The 18,283-nt window shown below is 40.3% G+C and overlaps 1 long non-coding RNA gene across 1 annotated transcript in view; it reads right to left on the bottom strand.

The window, feature by feature from the left end:
- LOC143663989 (uncharacterized) overlaps positions 1-17,878 on the bottom strand; it is a 33,227-nt gene extending 15,349 nt beyond the window's left edge. The window contains exon 1 of the long non-coding RNA XR_013166265.1: positions 17,667-17,878. This is a non-coding gene — a long non-coding RNA (uncharacterized LOC143663989). The remainder of the gene's footprint in view (positions 1-17,666) is intronic.
- Between the last annotated feature and the right edge of the window lie 405 nt (positions 17,879-18,283).

Raw genomic sequence — 18,283 nt, 5'->3', positions numbered from 1 at the left:
GCACTGGGAGTGTGGGCTGGCTCTGCACTGAGGTGGTCAGGGGATTGGAAGTGGCCAGTCAAGGTGCCATGAGATCCTAAGCTTTTCAGTTCCCTGTTACTTGATTTGGCACTTACCCTGGGATGGCAATACTTCAACTATTTTTTCTGGAGCTTTGAGAAAGCTGTTTCCACCTGTTCTTCCTGGTTGTTTGAAGGTTCTGTCAAGGGATATAGTCCTGAAGCTTCTTATTTCACCTTCTTGATCAGAGCAGTTGATACCAATTCTTAATTTAATGTAACATTGAGAGCAGTCTTTCAGCGTCCACACTTCATTCCATTATCACTCTATTCCATCATACCACTGTTTTGTTTTCCCTTTCTCTCTTTGTCTATTTCTTATTTCTTCCATAAATTCTTTTTCATTCTTCTATCTTAGAAAGATGACCATTTTCAGGGATCTAATTTTCAGCCCACTTCTTCTTTCAGTTTATGCTCTCCCTGAGGAATCTCACCCCCGGCTATTGTTTTGGCTGCCACCTCCGTACCAGTGTTTACCACCAGAGGGCAAAACACATTTCTAAAATATAAACAAAGTGTTTAACCACATCCATGAGCTCCAGTCTCCTAAATACAAGGCTTCCAATGTTGAATTCACTTCTTTTCTTCGCAGGCTCTTTTATCCTTATATAACTCCATGTTGGCAAACAGTGCTCCTGTGTACTGAGCTCCTTGTGCCAGAAAGTCTAAACCAAAACCCAACTTCTGCCTATTTTTTTTGCTTTCAATCAGCATAAATTTCCATAAGGTCTGCCTCCCAAATATGTCTGAAAAATGTCCCCTATGCTCTACTGCAATTGAATTTTTTCAAATCCTTTATATTTCCTTCTGAACTCTGTGCCTGCTCCTAAATGAGTTAATCCACCAGTGGTCCATGTGACCTTTTAAAATTGCCATTCTGACAATGCAATTCTCCTGCATAAATTCTTGAAGGATCCTTAATATTTTCTCCACATTTCTTAAAATAATATTAAGTATTTAGAAGTTTTTCAGTTACTCTTCAACATATACATTTCAGTTATGTTTAGAAAATAAGAACCATTCTTCAAATCTTTCCCCCAGAGTTACTTAGAAGAGAGAGCCAATGAGTGACAGGAGAAGAATGTTCTACTCTTCCTCTTGATTATTAGCGAATTTTTTTAAAAGAACTGCTTGGTAAGAATTGTTATATTTAGGATGATGGAGATAAAACAGTAGCAGAAAAGTATTCTTAGCATAATCCAGAAATTAAGTAGAAACAGCACACCCTAGACAATCGTTAAGAATTTCATTACCTCTAGTCATGGTCAGGTTCATGTGTCAACTTGTAACTGGCCTAACCATTACTGCAAAAGCATTGTGTGGCTTAAATCATTAGTCAGTTTGTCTGGTTGGGCAAGTGCTGGCCTATCTTTTGCTATGAGGACATTTCATAGAATTAAATCATGATCATGTTGGCTACATCCACAGCTGATCCCATTTAGAATCAGCCGAGGGGAGTGCCTTCTTTAATGAGTGATGCTTACTCTAATCACTGGAAGCCTTTTAAGTCGTATTCAGGAGAGACAGCTTCTCTTCCTGCTTTGTCCGGCTAGACTCTCCTGTGGAGTTCGTCCTGACCCTCCATCGGAATCGTCAGCTTCACAGCCTGCCCTACAGATTTTGGACTCTACATTCCCACGGTTATGTGAGACACTTTTATTAATTTTATATTTACAAATATTGCCTGTTGATTCTATTTCTCTAGAGAACCCTAATTAATACACTTCTATGCAAAAGAAAAAAACAAGAATATCTGTTTTCTCTATTGGAAAAGAAAATTGACAGGATGCACATTACTGAGATGCATTGTTACCCCACAACTTGAGGAAGGGAAAATTCCAGGCATAAGAAATGGTTCTTGAAGTAGGAGAGAGAAATATCAGGGCTGTGAGATCTCCACGCAAATTGTATTATAAAGGGTATTGGATTTGAAATGCATATCTTTCCAGATAATCTGTGATGGTTAGGTTCATGTATCAGCTTGGCCAGGTGATGGTACCCAGTTGTGTGGTCAAGCAAGTATTGGCCTAACCATTACTGCAAAAGCATCGTGTGGCTTAAATCATTAGTCAGTTGATTGCATACATGGCTGCTTATATCAACTAAGGGGAGTGTCTATCACAATGAGAGGATCCAATCAGTTGGATTCAATCTAATCAGTTGAAGACATTTACAGGAGAGGTGATGACTTCAGGAGTCAGAGGAGAGAACTTTCATCTCTAACTCAGCAAGCTTCTCCTGGAGAATTCATCAGAAACTTGATCATAGTTGCCAGTTTGCAGCCTACCCTATGGAATTTGGACTCATGTGTCCCCAAGGTTGCATGAGATACTTTTATAAAATCTCATATTTAAAGATATCTCCTATTGATTCTGTTTCCCTAGAGAACCTGACTAATATGGCTTTGGGACCAGGAGCGGTTCTTGAGAAACAGAATCTTGAAACTGGGTTTTTGCAATTGGCTTACTACTATGATTAGACTCAAAGGCACTAATGCATCTATTTCCAGTAACCAAGATGGCATTGATAGTTCATGGCATGAGTTGGTAATATAGATATACAAAATATCACCATTTCATTCTCCCAATCATATTCTTATATGAGGCAAAGCTCTGGTCAACAGTATTTTGAAACCTTAACAGAGTTTTGTGGAGCTAAGAGGTATAATGGTGTTGGCTGGCTGTTCTTAGATATACTGGATACAGTTAGGAGGGAGAGGGATGAGCTGAGGGCTTCAAATCTGCACTTAAACACTGTATGAAAGATATAAAAGTTTCTGTGTCTTCCCTGAAAGAAAATCTTACTTCCTGTGGTCACAGATTTGAGATCTCCAAAAACCAAACCCAGAGTCCCATTGTGCAAGTAACAGATTTACAACATAAACTAAATTCTCAACCTTGCAGGGTGTCTGCTCTTAAAGTAAGGGCACTGATTGGAAAAGAATGGGATCCTGAATTTGGGATGGGGACATATGGGTTGATAATGATGACAATGGGGACATTGAAACCCTAGATTCTGCTCTTTGCTAGGCAAACCTGTAATGGTCTGCCCTGAGTAAATAGCCATCCAATCTCCAGCCTGCACTGAGAAGAGCTATCCGGCCTCTACCCTGCTTTGAGTAGCCAGTTTCCTGACCTCCAGTCTTCCCTGAGGAGTCTGCCATCCAATCTCCAACTAAAAAGATTAACCCTTCAGTGCCTGCTAAACCTGTAATCACCTCTCCTGGAGAAACAGCCCTCACTCCTCTGTCTGGAGAAATTAATCCTGTTTCACCAAATGAAACTGCAACACAATGCCCTATTGTAATTGGCTTGAAAGACACTTCTTATTCTTTTCATGACTCACCCCCCCTCCCACAACCCCTCTTTTCTTCAAGATCTAGAACTAGACTAAAGTCCCAACAGGCCCCAAAAAATGAGGTACAAAGTATGACCCATGAGGAGCTATGCTATACTCGAAAAGAACTGCATGAGTTTTCCAATTTATAGAGAAAGAAATCAGGGGAAAATATGTGAGCCTGCATATGAAGTGTGTGGGATAATAGTGGAAGGAATATAAAGTTGGATCAAGCTGAGTATATTGATATGGACCCCCTAAGCAGAGATTCTGCATTCAGTGTTTTAGCTCAAGGGGTTAGAAAGAGTCTTAACAATTTGGGTTGTTGCCTGAAACATGGATCAAAAGGTGGCTGACATTACCTGAAGTCGAAGTGCCAGAACTGTCCTGGTATAATGTAGATGAGGAGATCCAAAGGCTTAGAGAGATTTGAATGTTAGAGTGGATTTATAATGGAAGACTTGCTCACACACACCACGAATATCCAGAAGACACACCTTTCACTAGGACGTTGAGGAATAAATTTGTGAGACTAGCTCCACCATCCCTGAAGAGCTCTGTAGTCACCCTTCTCTGTAGATCAGATGTTACTGTGGGAACTGCTGTCACTCATCTAGAATCCTTAAACACAATGGGGATGATTGGATCCCAAGTTGGCAGAAGCCAGATGGTAACAGTTAAGCACCATAGATAGGGTGGGCATCGTCATGATAATGGACAGCAGACTCACAGCAGCAGTCAAAATAATCTGACTCTCAGTAATTTATGGCATTGGCTTGTAGATCATGGGGTATCTAGAAGTAAAATATGGGCAATCTTATAGATTCTTGTTTGAGCTGTATAAGCAGAACAGTCTTAGGTCAAGTGAGCAAAAGTCTAACTTGAATTATAAAAATAAAGAGTCAAACATCCCAAACTTGAGGCAGTTTACAGACCCAGAGCCCCTTGAATGAGGAGAATGCTGGGTACCCTAGGGGAAGGACGCTGTTACATTGCCAAAATTTTATACTGTTAACCTTCCTCCTTGCCTTTCCCCAGACCTACAGCCTCTTACAAGATAACTGTGCGTTGGGGAAAAGAAAATGATCAGATATTTGGGGTGGGGGGGGATTATTAGACACTGGCTCAGAAGTGAAATTTTCCAGGAGACTCAAAACATCAGAGTAGGGGCTAATGGAGATCAGGTGATCGATGTAGTTTTAGCTCAGGTCCATTTATGGTGGATCCAGTGGGTCCCCAGACTCATTCCCCCAGTTCTGGAATGCATAATTGGAATAGACATACTCAGCAACTGGCAGAATCCCTATATTGTTTCCCTGACTCATGGAGTGAGGACTATTATGGAAGGAAAGGCCAAGTGGAAGCCACTAGAACTGCCCCTACCTAGCGTGCTGGTTTGAAACTGTCATGTACCCCAGAAAAGCCATGCTCTTTAATCCTCATTCAATGTTTCTGGGTGGGATCTGTTCCATAGAGATGTGACCCACCCAGTTATGGGTTGTAACTTTTGATTAGATGGCTTCCATAGAGATGCATCTCCACCCATTCAAGGTGGGGTTGCTTACTGGAGCCCTTTAAGAGAGAACCATTTTGGAAAAAGCTCAGTGCTGACGGAGCCCAGACAACCAGAGATCTTTGGAGATTCAGAAGGAAAATGCTCGCAGAGAAGCCTTCTGAAATGAGAAGGAAAAGCTAGCAGGGGTTGCCATGTGTCTTCCCGGCTGAGAGAGATTACAGGAGCCAGAGACCCAGTAGACATCAGCCACGTGCCTTCTCAGCTGACAGAGGTGTTCTGGATGGTATCAGCCTTTCTTGAGTGAAGGTAACCTCTTGTTGTGCCTTAATTTGGACATTTTCACAGCCTTAGAACTGTAAACTTGCAAGTTAATAAATTCCTTTTTAAAAAGTTGTTCTGTTTCTGGTGCATTGCACTCCAACAGCTTTAACAAACTAAAACACCTAGCAAAGTAGTCAATCAGAAGCAATACCAGATTTCCTGAAGGGATTGCACAAATAGCCCCAAAATCAATTATTTTAATCATGATGAAATCAGTTTTCCTACACCAAGTTTCCTATTTGGATATATCCTTTGTTAAGAGCTAGGGTTTCATCACCAAGATTTCTGTTTCAGAATCTCTACTCTGCTGTTCATTGCCAACGAGACCCTGAAAAAGTCTGCCTTGGTTTCTTAGGGCTGCCATAACAAAGTACCACAGAATGAGTGGTTTAAAACCACAGACATTTGTTGCCCCAGCTTTCTGGGAGCTACAAGTCTGAAATCAACGTGTTGGCAGGGCCATGCTTCTTCTGAAGTTTTTTGGATTCTGGCGGGGGCTGCCAGCAATTGATGGTTTCTTTAACCTGTGGTATACCCAATCTTTGCCTCCATCACATGGCCATCTTCTCTTTTCCTCTGACTAGTTCTCTTTTAATATAATGACAACAATAATGTTGGATTAAGGGTCACCTGATCCAGTTTGGCCTCATCTTAACTAATAGTGTCTTCAAAGATCCTATTTCCGAATAAGCTCACACTCTTGGAACCCAGGGCTAGGATTTGAATATACTTTTGGAAGGACATAATTCAATACATAACACAGGCAAATGTAACTGAATTGTAAAAGGCCTTGAATTTGGATCAGGCCTCACTTGTTGAAGGCAAAGTCTGTTATAATAAGTCCATAAGCCTTCCAGAATAAATGTTTCAATTTCATAGGAGTCCAAGCAAGAGGTACTGCAATTGTATCTCAACTCTTCTTGAAGGAACAGCAACAGTGACTTGCATTATTTAAAAAAATAACGGGAATACAGACATCATCAAGCTGGTTATGCTCTCAGTGCTCCGGCCACTCTGGTGTCCTTGCTATTCCTCTAAACACATGCTCTACCCCCAAGGCTTAGAACAATGTCTGTCACACAGTAGGTGTCCAATAAAGAAGTATTTGTTGAATGAATTGAATATATCTTTTAAAAATTGATTCTGAGTACGGGAAAATGTAGATTTGGGTAACAGGGCTTTTCAGGTTGTGTAACATAGTATATATTCTGTAGGGGCAGAGAACTGGACCTGGGGTTACTTATGACTAAAAAAGAGGTACTTGAAGGAAAGGGTGGCCTGGGAACTTTGAGATAGTAATCTAAGAGTAGGTGAGCACAATTGAGATTGGGAGGAATGAAATAGATTCTATGACAAACTAGGAGCAACTGTGAAAGGACCAAATTACCTACTAATCATTACAAGTGAGCTCATCTGAGCAATATTCCCTGCGTTCCAGGTTCCTGCCTCCTTATTGACTAGAAAGGTTGCTGCTGCTGGCCCAAGAAGGGTTCTTGTGTCATTGGCAGCCACAACCCAACAAGAGGGGATATGAGAGCACTTGTTTGGCATCTGATTCAAGAGGCAGAGTCGGTGGAGAAAAGTCCAGATAAATTCTTACTTTGCAGATGTCCCAAGGGTAAGGTTACAAAGGTTAAGTTCAATGGTATTTTGATAGAATTCCAGAGAACCAGCAGATTAGTCCCTGTACAGATGTGTTTGATTTAGAATGGCACAATGACTTATACTTAGATTTATATGGACAAACTTTCTCAGTGTGCTCTTTTTGAATCTCTCCTCCACAGACTTCCTGTGTCCTGCGAACTTCTCTCTGTATATCAGCCCTTCCCAAAGGTGCCTCCTAGTGCTGAGAAGGAAGTCACTGTGCAGGGCTCTGGCTCCCCTGTGCCCCTTACTCTCCTCTCATGAATCTCTCAAATACTTTGCTAACACCTTTTAGGCATTAGATACTTAGTTCTGGAAAATTGCTCAAGCTTATAATCCTCACCCCAAAATAAATTGGGAGATAGCTCTGATGGGAAATCATTAAATGGAATAAAATGAAATGATCTTGGCTGCACTCCTCCTTCCTGGGGTCTGAGTCCTCCTGTGATGCTCATCTCCTCTGTGTGTCTCTGGCAGGGTGTGTCCTTGAAGCCAGATAATTTTACAAATGTACACTATCACTGTCCTTTCCAGAGTAGTTCTCAGTGATGGACCAACCCAGGCGGTCATTGCCCTGGTGGGACAGAAGGTGTGCTCCTCTGTCACCTCAGAGCCTCAATGGATGCCCAATTCACGGAAGTGAGTAGACTCAAGACCATTCCCCAACCAGGATGCTTTTTTCCCAACAGTTTGACAAGGAACACAATTTATAAACAGGACTGAATTCAGAAGACCATCCCTGGGGAGTGTTGCTCTGAGACTGGGAAATATTCACCCTCTGATGAAGGACAGTACAAATGAAGTTTTGAGGGTTTTGTCCCATCACAATAATGTTCTTCTTTCCAAGTGAATGTGGCAGGTAAGCCCTGGGGTAAGAGTATGTGAACGGTTGAATTCTAGGACGTGATCAGTGTCTTTTTTCTATGCACATGGCCCCCTGCTCACGTAGAAAGATAATTGGTTAGAAATAATTGAATTTCATCTACAAATAGGCTTTATGTAATATGTCTCCATTTATACAATTTTTTATACCATATCCCCTCCCAATCATACCAAAAGCTGTATAAACTCATTATATTGAACTATTGAAATGTTATATAATGTATGTCTCTGTTTCTATTCACTCTTCTCTGATGACTTATAATTACCTTTCTAGAACTATTTTCATAAATTTATTCTCTAATTAAGTATCCATATCAATGAGATTGATATGTGTCTTAAATTTTACTCCTGCCTAACTGATGATTCCAATCAACAAATGCATACCCAAACAACACTGTAGAGGCCCTATGACAATGTAGTAAAAAGAATATCACAACATCTCTTCCTGGCCAGCACAAAGAATTGTAATAGGGTTAAAAATTGGGCACTGGCTAAAATGCATAGCGCCAGGGATCGACTCTTCTAAGACTGTACTTTAACATCTAAAGTGGAAATTTGTGGTCTTGCTGATGATGGCAGAGAGAGGGGTTATCATAAATAGACTCACACACCGTCATCTCTGAAAAGGCAAAAACTGCCCTCCTTACGTTGTAGCTAAGAATATGGGCTTTTGATAAAAAAAGATTTGGGAAAAGCCCATGAACTACTACTTTTAAAATATGTCCTTAGAGAAGTTACCTTATCTATATAGCTCTCAATTATTTTTTTAAAAAGTGAGGAAAACACTAGTACCTAATTCATAAAGGTCTTAAGAAATTTAAATGAGAAAAAAAAATAAGAGCAGAGAACTTAGTGCAGTGCTTGGGACATAGTAATAAATGTCCCATAATAAATGCTGGCTACTAATTTTCTACCTTTGGACTCCACAGTAATTAACTTGACATTTGCAATAGATAATGCTCTGAACCTCTAATCCAAAAATTTATCAGTCTATTAATCTCCCCTAAATATCAACAGCTTTATAATCTCATGCTCAAATCTGGTACTAATGTCCTGTTTTTATTTTTATTTTATAAATAAATAAATATTTATTTATTTATTTATAATAAATAAATATTTATTTATTTAAATAAATAAATATTTATTTAAATGGGACCCGTGAACGGGCTGTGAGCTGAAATGTGCTCCCTCTGCCTGGATGCTGCTCCTCCTTCTCTGCCGCCTGAAATGTTGCCTCCACAGTGAAAGCGTCCCTCAGTCTTGCTCTTTCTTGCAGGGGAGGCACCACAGTCTCTGCACTGTGCGTCCCTTTGTACATGTGCTACCAAAGTGCGTGGGACACTGTATCTGCAGGCTCAGTGAAAGCGAGCCTTTTATATTTTCCATCCAGCTTGGTAGCATTTTATTTGTATTCAGAAAAGACACAGCAAAGGAGGAGGGTGAATCAAGAGAACCCAGGCCTGGTTTTTGGCCCCATATTATAATGTAGCAAAAGCCTTCCAGAGTCTCAACAGGGAGTCACTCACTTTTTCATCTTTTCAGCAACTAGTACTCCAAGACCTAGTGTGTGTGCTGCCGGGGCCGGCCTGGCGTGTTCTCGAGGGCTCTGAGCCTGCAGATACAGTGTCCCACGCACTTTGGTAGCACATGTACAAAGGGACGCACAGTGCAGAGACTGTGGTGCCTCCCCTGCAAGAAAGAGCAAGACTGAGGGACGCTTTCACTGTGGAGGCAACATTTCAGGCGGCGGAGAAGGAGGAGCAGCATCCAGGCAGAGGGAGCACATTTCAGCTCACAGCCCGTTCACGGGTCCCATGGCTCATGTGTGTGCCTTATGCTGGTGTTAGGAAAACCAGGGCCAAGAAAGCGGAGGAACGACGCAGATTAGAATTTTTCTAAATGTGACTTTTTACCAAGACTGGGGATTCTCCCCTCTGTAATCCAAGTGGCTGGTAACACAAAAATAATTCTGACTGCCTGAAGAGAGAACGCCAGTCTTGTAGAAGTCCTGATCCCTGAAATGGTAAGCTCCACTGGGGGAGGAAGTAGCCTGGCCTGCAATCTGATTTTGTTCACATCTTCCTTGCCTTTCATGACCGGTGCCCCTGTTGAGGGGCCTGGTGTATTCATTTCCCAGGGCTGCGGGAATCAATTTCCACAAACTGGTTGGTTTAAAACAACAGAAATGTCTCCTCACAGTTCTGGAGACCAGAAGTCCCAAATCGAGGTGTTGACAGGGTCACATCCTCCTGGAAGCTGTGAGGGAGAACCTGTCCCCCACTCCTCGTTTCTGGTAGCTGCCAGCCATGCTTTGTGTTCCTTGGCTTGTAGCGACATAACTCCAGTCTCTCCCTCCATCATCATGTGTCTTCCCCTTCGTGTCTGTGTCATGTCCTGTTTTTATGTCATCTCAGTATGTTGGTTAATTTGTTTTCCCTAATGTGCTGTCAGGAGCTTGCAAAATATCACTCCAGAAAGAAAATATAACATTGTTCCTTAATGTCACCAAAAAATGTCAACCATGAATGGTGCTCAGGTGTGCTGGGTGGTTGAGATATTGTGTAGAGATACAGAAAGATCCATTATCTCGTAGGCTCCCACGCCTTTGGGCACTGAGAGTGGGCAGCCCCACCACACTTCCAAGTAGAGCACCCCAAAAACCAACTTTTCCTACAGGCTCCAGACTCACCACCTGTAGCCTGACACCTCCTCCTCTACTGTACACCTCCAATTTTGTTCTCTTCTCTATCACCCAGACACAAATTTCTGGTTGCTTTTATGCAGAGTAATTTAGCCATCTTTTCTTACAGACAAAGCACTTGCAGCCTCAATTTTTATCCTTTAATCTAAAAAAGTTCTGATGAGTGAAAAGATAAATCCTTTATAACTTATTTTGACTATGTGTAATTATTACAAATCCTTCTTCGGCAATAGTTCACAATGAAGCATGTTACTATCAATGTTGAGGTAATCGATACATTCTGGGCATCAGGATAGTATACATCCAGGAATGTTCTTTCCAATGTGCACACTTATAAGATGGTTTATTTATTCATTCAACAATCATTGAGCAGCTACTATTCCTGGCATTGGTAATAACCTGGCAAAGAAAATCCCTAAGCCACACATACCCAATGAGCTTATGCATATTGGGAGCCACTAACAATAGATAATAAGTTACAATAAATACATAAATTACCTAATATTTTGGAAGGTTATAAATACGATGAAACAATGGAGTGAGGTAAGCAGCGTTGGGATTGCAGAAGCAGTCGCTACAATTTTAAATGGAGGTGGGTCTCACTGACCAAGTTGTTAAGAAAAGATTTAGGAAGGAGACAGAACAGTCTCTGGAGATATCTGGGGAATGTGAGGAAACAATCAGTGCAAAAGCCCTGAGGCAGGAGCTTGGCTGATGTGTGCCTGCATTGCCATAAGGCAGCTGGTATAGCTGGACCTGAGTGAGCTACCTCAGCCTTCTGCAGTAATCAGTAAGCCACCATCAAAATTGAGGCAACCCTCAATTTTATAACTTGCTGAAGGCTCAAATGATAGCATTTTTAGCAATAAAGTATTTTTAATTAAGGTATGTACATTTTTTAGGCACAATGCTATTGTACACTTAATAGACTAAAGTATAGTGTAACCATATCTTCTATATGCACTGGGAAACCAAAAAAATTCATGTGACTTACTTTATTGAAACATTTGTTGTATTCCAGTGACCTGGGACTGAACCCACAATATATCTCAGGTATGTATAAACTTTGCTGGTTGACAGTATAATAATATGTATCCTTTTCAAGAAATAGAGGGGTCTCTGGTGCCCCTTACTGTTAGTACATTTAGAATAGTATTTATTGTGGTTGGGATGGAGGCCCAGATCCCCACTGCACTTCCCTGACACCAAGGGAGGGGGATGTATGGATTCAACAGTTTTGTTTCATCCCAGCGCCTTGAAACCAGGTGGGGTTAGAAGCTCAGCTCATGTCGGGGAAAGGAAGGGGTAGACAGGACTGGTGACTGGCCCTGTTTAGCTCTGCCTCATTCTGAGTGATTGTTTCCTGGTGAGTATGAAGATTCAGGCCCCCAGTGGACTTTCCTGACATTATGGGTGGCAAATATATTGGGGTGCTTGCTAGCCCCACTGTCTCCTGGATGCTGAATGGGGTGGGGTCTTAGATCCAGGGACCACTGGAGAGCAGCACCTCATTCTTGTTCCCAAAGGCTCCTCAGTTTGAGGAGAGAGTTGGGTAAGGGAGCAACCACTCTGGTCGTCCAGCATAGTGGACCCTAATGCACTCTCACTTTGCAGCCTCTCTTCGTTTGGGTTCCACTAGGAATGACCTAGGGATTCTTTCCCGGGGTTCTGTTGTCATGAGCAACCTGATTCTCAGAGTGAGGCAATAAAAGGTCCACTGTATACACTGCAGAAAAAGAAAAATCAACTGTCCAAATGTGAAATAAGATTATTAGAGAAAAGGCAAAACTATAGAAACATTACATTGGGAAGCAAGGTGAGAGAACTTATTTAATTTAGGCTTTCTCAGGTGCTTTAAAGAACACTGTTTTTTCCCCCAGAAATTGAGATCTGAGAAATAGATGAAGTTAACTTTTTTAATTTCAAAATTAGCTGAGATTTTAAGTGATAATATGAATTATGAAGCTCTAAGGGCATTTACTATCCTGGGGACTATTTCTAGAAAATATTAAGTAAAAAAGTATATAAATGCCCAACTTTTATAAACTAAATGTATGATTCAAAAAATAGAATGAATCGAGTTCTGTTATCTCTGAGTGATTTTAAAAAATTCTTTGCATATTTCTGTGTTTTCCAAATTATCCACTATAAGAATACATAACTTTACATTTTAGGGAAAAAAAAGTCTAGGAAAATAGCGTGATGATTTTTTTCCAGTCATACTTTCCATGCATTTCACTTAATCAAATACAGGGATAGGATTCCTCTTTAAGTAAAACAATGATCCAGCCTCAAGCAAAACATCATTTCATGGATGTTCTGCTGTGTTACACTCACCAAGTACTTCACCAAGAGGATATGTAGATGCCAAATAAGCAAGTGAAAAAAGATGAACAACATTATTAGCAATTAAGAAAATTCAAATTAAAACCATATGTGATAACATTACACACTTACTAAACTGGGGGGAATGGCAATTCCAGGTGCTAGTGGGGATGCTGAGCAAGTGGTACCCCTATCCGTTGTTAGTGGGAATGCAAAAACGTTGTGCCTCACTCTAGGATATGGCTTGGTGGTCTCATAACAGATGCTTACCATTCGACCCAGTCTTCCCACTCCTAAGTACTACTTCTCCTAAGTAAGTACTACTTCTCCTAAGTACTTACTTAGGAGAAATGAAAGCTTAAATTCATATGAAACTGCCACGCACATATTCCTAGCAGTTTTATCAATAATAATAAAAAATTGGAAACAATGTCCTTCAAGTAGAAACTAGATAAACAACATGTATGGTTCTACTCTGTAATAAAAAGGAACAAACTACTGATACGTGGGGAAAACATGCACCAAAAGGCATACGCTGAGTCAAAGAACCAGTCTCAAATGGTTATATACTGTTACAGTCCATTTATATGACAGTCTGTAAAGGGCAAAACGTTAGCAGCTGAGAACATAACAGTGCTTTTCTGTGATTAGATCTGGAGGGAAGTCTGACAAAAATGGGACAGTACAAGGGATTTTTTTTTTTTTTGAGGGATGGAACTGTCCTGTATTGTGATCATGGTGGTAGTTACACAATTCTACATGAATGTCAAAACTCACAGAATTGTACACCCAAAAAAGGTCCATTTTACATTTAATTTTTTTTAATTTTTAAAGACTGATTAGGTTCAGTCAAAATGAAAATTAAGGACCATTCCACAATAATGTTGTTAAACTGTGCTAGCTTTCTTCTCTAATTACCTCAGGATGCTAAGAAGCCAAAGCTATTAGGGCTCTGGTCCCAACAAAATTAAGGTTCTGTAATAAAGAAAGCAAGAATGGAAATTGGCAGTCTCTGCCACAATATTCATATTTTCCATTGGTTTAGTCCTAAATTAGAGGTATCTGTGCCCTGTCTTCTCCCTATGCAACATGGAGTTGTGAGGACAGAAAATAGATTACTTATTAATAAAAATATATCATACTTGTAAAATCATATATATGCAACAGATATGTATGGGATAGATGAAAATACAGTATTCCATCAAACATACGATGCCATCAAGTATAAAATATATCATTATTTACGTGCCAAGAAGGAAAACTTGATGACAAACTGAAGCAATCATTTATTGTCACGTGTTTTAATACTTATTTTAAAAGATCTTTCAGACTTTGATTTTTGACATGTATCACTCTTGTGAATACATATAAAGTAAAATATTGCTAAAATAAATTAAGATATTCCTGAGAATGACAACTACATCACTTAAGACCATTCAGATTTCAGTAATATTAAATTGTGAAAATATTAAAAAATAAATATTTATGTACCTATTTGGCTCATGAAATAGAACAATTCCCAACACAATTGAAGCTCTTATGTATAATTCGTTGATGACTTCTCCCCCCTTTCCACCATCAAGATATTAGTTCGACTCTAATTTTGCCAAAGACGTGCCCTAAATTTGCTTTGTCTTGTTTTTGAACTTTTTTATGCATTGAACTGTAGCACATGTGTTCTTTTGTGACTTGCTTTTTTATCCCACAGGAGGTGAGGTTCAGCCATGCCAGTGTGTATGACTGCCACTGTTGCAACATTTACCATAGTTTATTGATTCTCGAGTTAATGGACATTTGGGTCTGTTTTCAGTTTTAATCTTAATTTTCATAGTTTGTCTCTTGGAAAACAATGTGAGAATTTTTCTAGGGTACATACCTAGAAGGGGATTGCTAAGTTTAGATGATTGCCTAAAAAATGTTGCTGTTCCCTTCCTCCCTCTCATGAATAGTCTAGGGAGATGTGTCTCCTGTTCTTGCTTAATCTATGGACCAGACTTAACTATATTCAGGGACCTTCAGAGGAAGGAATAGGGAGAAAGGGAGGTGATGATGCTTCCCATGCCATGAATGTGACTTTCAGCCCAGTCTCGGGCAGCCAAAGCAGAAAGTGGTGAATGCAAGGTGGAGCCCTTCTCCTGGCTCTAGTGAGCACAGTGTGAAGTGGAGCTCCACTTGACTGGAGAGTAGTGTCTTAGGCTGCAGCTTGGTTGATGTCACAAAATCTACTGTGAGGTCATTACTGTACTGTAGAATGTGTAAATTCAAAAAGAAGACAGCATGTCATTCTGAGAATGTACATTTAATTTATTTGTTTAAGACTAGGTAAAGTAAGCTGAAAACAGCTTGGTTCCCAGGCTCTGACTCTTTATTTGATGGCCTTCTAAGAGTGCCATCTCCTGGCCTCAGATATCTTAATGCCTGTGACCTCCAGCCCTTCCCCAGACTCTGTTATGTATATGGTGGGCTCCATGCTGCTCTCCTTCACAGACTCTGCCATGATGAGGTACACTTTTGTATGTCCAGTATGCCAGACTTTAGCTTCTTCAACAATGAGCCACTCCTGTCATATCTCATTTTCACTCACCACTGTGTGTGTCATTGCATAGGCTCTGAGGTTCTTCAAGAAAGAGCCAAACTGCTGGATCTCTTACTTACAGAATCTGGGACTACTGTTTGTGCCAGATGGTAGAATTTGAAATTTATAAAGAAAGCCAATTGTGTTGGAGCTCTTACTTGAAGATCCTGGAAGAAAGAGACTGAGCCATAAGCAATAAGGCACTAAGGGATTCTTATTTTGACTCTCAACCAATTCATTGATGTCTTCTCATTCAAAAGCCTACACTGACCATATCATACCTCTGCTTTAACACACACACACACACACACACACACACACACAATGGCTTTCTACTGCTCAGTGTGTCAAGTGCAAACTCTTAGCATCTGAGAAAGGATAGCTCTTCTTTGCATCAATTACTAAACATAGAAAGAATGAGGGAAAAAATCACCATGAGGCAAAAACCAGGGAACAACTGCAGGCAAGATCTGCTGATGGATGCTAGAATTAGTGGCTGAAAAATTGGGGAGAAACTTATTTGCATAGCCTCATACTATCGCCTCCAAATATTTGTTAGCTACAAAGGAAGATAAATTAACTTCAAAGTGGAGAAACCTGGCAGAAACCCCCTTAATTCAGTAATCAAAGCCAACTTCACCAATAATAAGACACTTCAGCAGTGTGAACCTGTAATGTGATGCCCTGAGGATACAAGATCATTTCTTGGCATTCTTGCCTAAATGTACAACTTCAGACTAATCGTTTCAATTGCTAAAGCTGCCAGCATGCAATGTACCAGAAATGAATTGGCTTTTACAATGGGGATTTTTAAATTAATTTTTAAATTTTTTTAAATACCAAAACATACCAAACAAATGCAAACATTTGTAATTTTTGATCATTCCATTCTACATATATAATCAGTAATTCACAATATCATCACATAGTTGCATATTCATCATCATGATCATTTCTTGGAACATTTGCATCTATTCAGAAAAAGAAATGAAAAGAAAACAGAAAAAAATTCATACATACCATACCCCGCACCCCTCCACCTCAACAATCACCAGCATTTCACTTTAAATGTATTTAAACATTCGTTCCGCCTATTATTCATCTTTATTCCATATGTTTTACTCGTTTGTTGATAAGGTAGATAAAAGGAGCATCAGGCACAAGGTTTTCACAATTACACAGTCACATTGTGAAAGCTATAGCATTATACAATCATCTTCAAGAAACATGGCTACTGGAACAGAGCTCCACATTTCCAGGCAGTTCTCTCCAGCCTCTCCACTACATCTTGACTAATTAGGTGATACCTATTTAATGCCTAAGAATAACCTCCAGGATACCCTCTCAACTCTGTTTGGAATCTCTCAGCCATTGACACTTTATTTTGTCTCATTTCACTCTTCCCCCTTTTGATGGAGAAGGTTTTCTCAATCCCCTGATGCTGAGTCTCAGCTCACTCTAGGGGTTTTCTCAATCCCTTGATGCTGAGTCTCAGCTCATTCCAGGATTTCTGTCCCATGTTGCCAGGAAGGTCCACACCCCTGGGAGTCATGTCGCACATACACAGGGGGAGGGTGGTGAGTTTGCTTGTTTTGTTGGCTGGAGAGAGAGGCCACATCTGAGCAATAAAAGAGGTTCTCCTGGGGGTGACTCTTAGGCCTAATTTTAAGTAGGCTTGACCTATCCTTTGTGGGGTTGTTTCATATGAACAAACCCCAAGACTGGGGGCTCAGCCTATAGCTTTGATTGTCTGCACTGCTTGTGAGAATATCAAGAATTCAACTTGGGGAAGTTGAATTATCCTCCTTTCTCACCATTCCCTGAAGGGGACTTTGCAAATACTTTTTATTCACTGTTCAAATCACTCTGGGATTTATCGGGGCATCACTCTGGACAAACCAATAAAATCTCATGTCCTACTCAAAGTTCCATGTACTTATGGTGTTCAATTAAGCTGTCTTCATAAGTTATATTAGGAAATGCACTAGTCAAAATATAAATTTTGTACCAAATAAACATTTTTTTGCTTTAGTCTCACACATAAAGTAAAATTTTTAAATATTAACATCCATCTATTTTCAGCACCCTGCAGTAATGACATTCCTTTGTTCTTCCTCATGCCAAAACATTTTTTTTAATTTGTATATTTAGTCACTATCATACAATGGGAATTATTAGATTTCAAATTTACAGTTCTAAAGCCATGAAAATGTCCAAATTAAGGCATCAACAAGAGGATATCTTCACTCAAGAAAGGTCGATCACGTCCGGGGTTTCTCTGTCAAATGGGAAGGCACATGTACTTGCCCTTTGCTCCCGGGTTTCATTGCTTTCAGCTCCTGGTTCCAGCGGCCTCCTCTCTGAGCGCCTGCCATCTCCAAGCATCTCCAGACATCTATCACTTGGTTTCATCTTTCTGCTCTGTGGTGGCTCTGAGTTCTCTCTCATAATGAACCCCAGGAAAGGATTAAGACCCACCTTGAGTGGTCAGGGTCACATCTCCATGGAAACAGCCTAATCAAGAGGCTCCACCCAACAATGGGTCTGCCCCCACAGGATTGGATAAAAGGAACATGACTTTTCTGAGGTACATAACAGCCCCCACAGGATTGGATAAAAGGAACATGACTTTTCTGAGGTACACAACAGCTTCAGACCAGCACGCTAATCATGAAGAAACATCAGACAAACCCAAACTGAGGCACATTTTAAAAATATAACATCAATACCATTTTAAAGTCCTGAAAGACAAGGCAAGACTGAGGAACTTCTACAGACTGAAGGAAACGAGGGAGAAATAAATGAAGTATGAGGCCCTGGATAGGTCCTATCTAGGTGCTAGATAGGATCCCAGAGTAGGAAAAGGACATTAGTGGGAAAACTGATGAAATTTAAATACAATTTTTAGTTACTATTTTACCAAT

Source organism: Tamandua tetradactyla, chromosome 20 (assembly GCF_023851605.1).
Source record: "Tamandua tetradactyla isolate mTamTet1 chromosome 20, mTamTet1.pri, whole genome shotgun sequence".
Taxonomy (NCBI): Eukaryota; Metazoa; Chordata; class Mammalia; order Pilosa; family Myrmecophagidae; genus Tamandua; species Tamandua tetradactyla.
The sequence above is the reverse complement of the archived record's forward strand: the minus strand, read 5'-3'. Positions and strand labels throughout refer to the sequence as shown.